Below are 6,426 nucleotides of genomic sequence, written 5' to 3' on the forward strand. Positions count from 1 at the left end.
TGGTAGGGAAATGGTTACAGCTTATCCAGATTTAAATGACTATGATACTAGCTTAAAACTTTTACCAACTTGCTTGTAACCCCCAACAGACAGCCTTCTTGTAAAGGGAGGACCCCATCTCACACAGGTACTTTGAAGAGGGTGGACCCCACACACACAGAGATGCTCCAAAGAGGGAGGCTCTCCTCTCAGATCAGACATCTTGTGTTCGAATCAATCTGCACTATCCAGAACAAAACCAGCTCTGCTGGTGGTGATTGTGGGTTTGAAGGGACATCTAAGCCTTCATTTAACTGAAAAGCAATCCAGTCTTTATGTCTACAAAATATATAGTTCCAAATTTAATAGTTCCACAAATTTGGCAAAGTTTTCAGTGACATCTAGGATGTTTTCACTAAATGGTAGACATAAATATGGAAGTCATCATCAAACTTGGTGGAATAGACAGAAGGTTTGGCCTCTACTTGGTGGATGACCATGTCAATCCTTTTCGGGCCATCTTCTTTGGTATATTCCACTTGATTGCCTACTAGGCTGTCCACAATTTCTCCTGGCTCTCTTTCTGTTGGAGGCAAATCATTGGATGATAGGCACGATGCAGAGGTCACCTTCTTTGTAATCATCTAGGGGCTGGTACATGTACAAGACAGGGTCTTCATCATAGGTGATGTAAAACAATGTGTTCATGACAGGTGCCAGTGCCAAGACTATCCACCACCCCCCCTCCCGCCACCCTGATTCATCTTTACAGCTGTCCTATTTCAAACATGTGCTCCCCTGATTTGTCAATCATTGTGTCTGCTAAGTGTGCATCGCTGATCCGATATGTGGCAACTCTATCAGGGAGGACTTCAAGTGCAGAAACTCTTTCATCTTTATTAAGTTCTAGTCCATAAACACAGTCAAATCCATCATATTTATGAGATATAGGCACCTGGTCCAGGACAGTACCCTCTTTCCACCCATGCTGAATCCTGCAGTCTATAATGTTCTGTAGGGGCTGAGACTCAGGCCTGCTTGGTCTCACACTGGTCTGACTTTTTTTGTGAGATGTCGTCTTCTTCATCATTACAGATACTTCAGCATGTCCTGCATCAGCTCTGGACCGCTGGCTAGGTGTCTTCCCGAATGGGATCTTCATTCATCTGTATTTATTCGAGCAGCAGAGCTGCTGGACTAGGGGAAATTGTGAAAATCCAGTATTCCCACAGGTCAGTGTTCTTGTTAATCCACCATCCAGGTGTCTCTTTTACAAGTTCAACAAAAACATGTGAAATCCCAAACACTCTGCCAGCCACCTGGGTCACCCACAGGGCCATTGTGGGGGCTCACTGTGCTCCCTGCCAGCCCAGCCCAAACCAGATCATTTGGGTGCATCTGTGATTAGTTACAACTATGCTACCTTTGAGGAAATTAGTAATCTAGTCTGCATAAATATCCTTTGTGATCCCCAAAGTGCAATCAGAGCCAAGAGGACCACGGGGAAGAGAGAGCATCACTTCCTTCTGCATTTAATCCCTTGTAGAAACCATTGGTGTTTGAGCATTCCTAACTACTGGAGAAGTAGCAAGTCTAGGACAGAGTTCCTTTTACACTGCTGAAGATAAAAGGTACAGAGAAATTGACCAAAAAAAAAAAAAGGGTCAGTGCTGAGAAGTAAAGGACAAATATGTAAAGACTGGCCATTGCTGTTATCACTTCATTTATTTCTTCCTGGTAATCTCGATTGTCTTAAAATAGCTAAAGGGGGCCTTCGATGTAAAGAGAGAATAACTAAAAATGTGTGCCTTGGGCTGGGGAGATAGATGGCTCAGTCAGTAAAGTGCTCACATGCAAGCATGACAACCCACGTTCAGATCTCAGCACCAGTGTAAAATGCCAAGTGTGGAAGTACACACTTGTAACTCCATTGGTGGGAAGAAATAAATATATTGCTGATTGGGTAGAGAGCCTAGATGCTTGTAACTCCATCAGTGGGGAAAAATAAGTGTATCGCCAATTGGTTAGCCAGGCTAGATGCATTGGTTAGTTCCAGAGTCATAGAAAGAGTGTTTTAGAAAATGAGGTGGATGGTCATCAGCTTCTGATCCCTGCAGGTGTGCACATGCATGCATATCCCCATACAAACATATGTATACCCACACACACACACACCACACCCTCAAGTATGCCATTATGTTATTTCTAAGAAGTTAACTTCATGCCACTCTCTCTAGTTTGCTTAAATTATGAATTCCTTGGCATATACCAATTTTTTGACAGCAAAATGGCATCTTCATTTGTGCTGTGCATCCATTATATTTATCTACTTCTTTACTTAGCTACATACATGTGCACTAGAATTAGCCTCCAGTGATCTAAACAGGTTCTTGAATATAGAGTAAGGAATTTTCTGAATTCAAAATGTATTTCCTTTATTTCTTCCCTGTTTTTATTTTTGATAGACTTTGCTGTATAGCTCAGATTGGCCTTATATGTATGAGCTTCTTGGCTTGACCTCCCTTTTGAGTTCAGGAATATAAGACACACCACCATGCCTGGCCACAATGGTGTCTAAGTGCTGTGAATCATTGCTTAAAGCTGTCCTATTTCAGTTGTATTAGTAAACTGCCTTCATTTACAATCACAGTTCTTTTGTTAAAAAAATGCAAAAAATTACCCCAGGCACAATGGTGAAAACATGTAATCTCAGCATGTGGGCTAAGACAGAGACTACTGAATCTAACGCCAACCGGGCTACCCAGCAAGACCTTGTCTCACACAACAATAAATAAATAAGTGTAACAATCTTCCCTGAATAATTCTCAATATTAACAGGAATTTTACCTTATATGATTTTTTAAAACACAACTATTTGGATAGGATTTTTGTTATTCACAAAAAGCAGACTTTCAAATGTTTACTGTGAACTGTCTTCACAGTAATACCTTTTAAAGTAGAATGGTAAAGGTCACAGATAAGGAAATGAGCTTTTAGTATGGTTTTAGTGTAAATATCTATCATGGTAATATATTTGGGTATACAGTATTTCCTATAGTGACTTGTTCTATAGGGATTCACTTAAAGTTGCCTACTTTAAAATCTTAACTTCATACATTAGAGCAGAGGTTCTCAATCTGAAGATGGTGAGCTCTTTGGGGTTGTATGACGCTTTAACAGGAGTCTTGTAAGACAGATATTTACATGATGATTCATAACACTAGCAAAATTACAGTTATGTCGTAGTAATTAAAATAATTTTATGGTTGGGGGTCACCACAGCATGAGGAACTATATTACAGGCTCATGACATTAAGAAGGTTAAGAACCACTCACTGCATTAGATAGATCCTTTATTGTGGGCTTCAGCCAGGGGTCCAAAAGATACCGGCATTCTGTTCTAGCCCAGCTACTCTCATATGAGATCCTGGGGTAAATAATTCAGTATGGAATAATGTAGCTAGACAGAGGACTTGCCTTGCTGGGGGCTTGTGCCCATCTCTGGCCTCAGTGATGAAGCCTTTAAATATGAGTTGTTATTGACTAGGAGCCACCTCTTCAAAGTAATCAAAGCAGAGAGAACAGTTTTGTTTATTTGTTTGTTTTGTTTTGTTTTCTCTTCATGTTAAGTCTTCAATTGCAACTGGACTGTAGACACAGCAGAGGAGCAATGCTCAAGGCAGAACATGCTGGGCTCTTCAAGGATGACAAGCCCTGGCCATAGACAGAGACAGAGTCCCACCTCAGTGCGACTCAAATCTACTTGGCTTCAGCTGGCCAAACCCTGGAGAACTGAGAGACTGAAAGAAAAATGAAGAAGGGAGCCAAGAAAAATGAGATTGCTCCTCCTGTATCCTAGGAGCAAATCGCAAAGGAAACCAAGGCTAGAAATGAACTTTCTCCCTTGGAGAGAGCAGAAGACCCACAGAGTAGAAGGGCCATGGCAGGTGTCTGTCCAAGGATGCTGTCACCATAAATGCCAGTTTGTAAAACGAGGCCCAATTACCAACCTATACTTTGACTAAATGATAATCTCATTTTGCAAGGACTTAGACAAAAATAAAAAAAAATAGGGTCCAATGATATAAAGTTTTGTCATGGTTTCCCAAGAGTGTACTTTTGCATATAGTATCTTTATTACCTTTGTGTACAGCCTATCTGTCAACACTTACATACCCATAAATAATCTCCTTCCCCCATTTTGACTAGGAAAGAACCTTTAAATTCATATTTAGTAGTTTCTATTTATAGCAAGTAACCCTACAGATCAGAAGCCGCATATTTCTCTATGAACCTGGTAGACATAAAGTATCATACATTGAGCAGAATGAGGCTGACAAACAGTGATGTGTCCTGCTGCTGCCCAGCAAGTGGCAGCTGATCTATAATTCCAAGCAAATGGGCAATTTGCTTGCCTTTAATCCTGACTTGCTATGTTCCTTGTTTCCATGTTGCCAAGTACATTCTTAAATTACTCAAAAAAAAGAAAAAGAAAAAAAGAAAGAAAGAAAGAAAGAAAAAGAAAAAGAAAAAAGAAAAAAGAAAAAATAAATCTTGCAAAGTACCTTGGAAAAGAGTGTTATATAAAATAGCTCAGTAATACCAGCAAGTAATAAATGGAGTTCTCCTCTAGTATATTTGTTCTTAAACAGGATCTAGAACAAGAAGTATTTCCTGGCAGCTGCTCCTCAAGGGAGTCCCAGAAAACTGAGATTCTGTTCTACAGATATTATTGGAATGTTTGATTTCCCAAGTTTCCATCCAAGAGCTTTTTCTCTTAAGATTTTATCGCTTTACCGATGGCCAATTTGCTCAATTTACACTTATCCTCAAGTATGGAAATAACTTGCAATTGTGGCTTCTAGCAGTAAACAGAATTGAAGACAGACCCTCTTGCCTTGAGAAAATCAGAGAAAGACTCTTTCTTTCTTTTCATTTTCTTTCTTTTTTTTTTCCTTTTAAAATCATGGTTGTATAGAATCCAAATTCAGTGTGAGTTTCCTGGCTCTGCCTTCAACAGGTTTGCAGAAAATAGAATAACCCAAAGGATTCTCATACCCGAAACCCTTTTAAAACTAAGATGGTGCATCTGTGAGTCCAGACCACCCTCTCTTTAAAGGAATTGTCAAATCCAAGCTCCCTGGCTGGAGACACGGTTCCTTATATGCATGTCCCACTCTCTCCCTTTAGAGCACACCTTTGAATAATGTCTTCCAAACACCTACTAGTACAGAAGTCATTTTAACATTTTGGCTATCTGAGCTCTTTCACACACACCCCAAAGCTGTGGGAGCTTTGCCAGTACACAAAAGCTCACTTCCAAGTCTCCACAGCCATATCCTGGTAGCACATGCCTTCAGACTCCACCTACCAGAATACCCCAGTTCTGGCAACTGTGTAGAAGATCTTATATTTAGTGTGTTTCAGAACACTGTGGGAAGTTTTCAAAATTATGGTTTATTAAGCCCTGGACCAGGCATTTCAGTTTAGTCCATCTGAAAATAACCCTTGGCATTGATTTTGTTTTACTTTACTAATGTTTCAAATACCTATGGACCACTCTGAGTACAGGCAGGTTTAAGAACTGTTATATACAGAACTTGAGATGAAATGAGGGATGTTCACAGTATCCATAACACTTGGTTAGTGTTGAAATGCACTAAAGGAACTTCTTTCTTCTGCTTGTGGAAATACTGAATTCTTTCTTTATCAAATGGACATTGCTATGTGTGTAGCCAACTCCTAGATTTACTTGATGTTTCTTTCCATCCTTTTGTAAACTCCTCTCTTGGTGCTCTCCACAGTGCTTGACACAGCATCCCACTTGGAAGAATGTTTAATGTATATCATTGGGATTTTGTGTACATATTTTTAGCACCAACAGACAAAAATTTAAAAAAAATTTTTTTTCCTTGTCTCAGTAGGAATTAGACAAGAACTTCACTGACTGTAACTGGCAGCCCTGTTACACTTGTGAAGCATTGCATATGCAACATATCCATCAAAGGATGAACCCATTGAGATGCCATGCTTCATATATCACAAAGAGCATGTAAGATGAGACATCTGGGTTTTTCCCCTGCAAACACTGAAATTTCGATTATCTTCAAAAGAGTAATAACTTGAGCAGTTTGGAGTCGCAAGCTAAATTCATTTCCAAAAATGATCTCAAGTGCTTAAAGTGGTTGCTTTCATTCAAGCAAAAAGCAAATATTCTTTGGTGAGTTGCTTAGAAATCAACACATTGAAATCAACAACTTGCCTGAACAGGTTTCAGAGTGTTATAAAGAAAAATGTTGTTGTCCTGTGTATATGGCCCAGTACATAAAAGCACTTGTCTTCACAAGGGCTTTCTGGACTGAAGAGAGGTATTTGGCCTTGGGGGAAAATTTACAAAAGCTGTAATTGAGTGTGTCGTTATGTGGCCAGAACAGTGGTAGAAACCTT

The 6,426-nt window shown here is 39.8% G+C and overlaps 1 pseudogene; it reads right to left on the reverse strand.

The window, feature by feature from the left end:
- Window positions 1–380: 380 nt before the first annotated feature.
- On the reverse strand, window positions 381–1,141 carry LOC127226286 (spindlin-1-like; annotated as a pseudogene).
- Window positions 1,142–6,426: the final 5,285 nt, after the last annotated feature.

Source organism: Phodopus roborovskii, unplaced genomic scaffold (assembly GCF_943737965.1).
Source record: "Phodopus roborovskii unplaced genomic scaffold, PHOROB, whole genome shotgun sequence".
Taxonomy (NCBI): domain Eukaryota; kingdom Metazoa; phylum Chordata; class Mammalia; order Rodentia; family Cricetidae; genus Phodopus; species Phodopus roborovskii.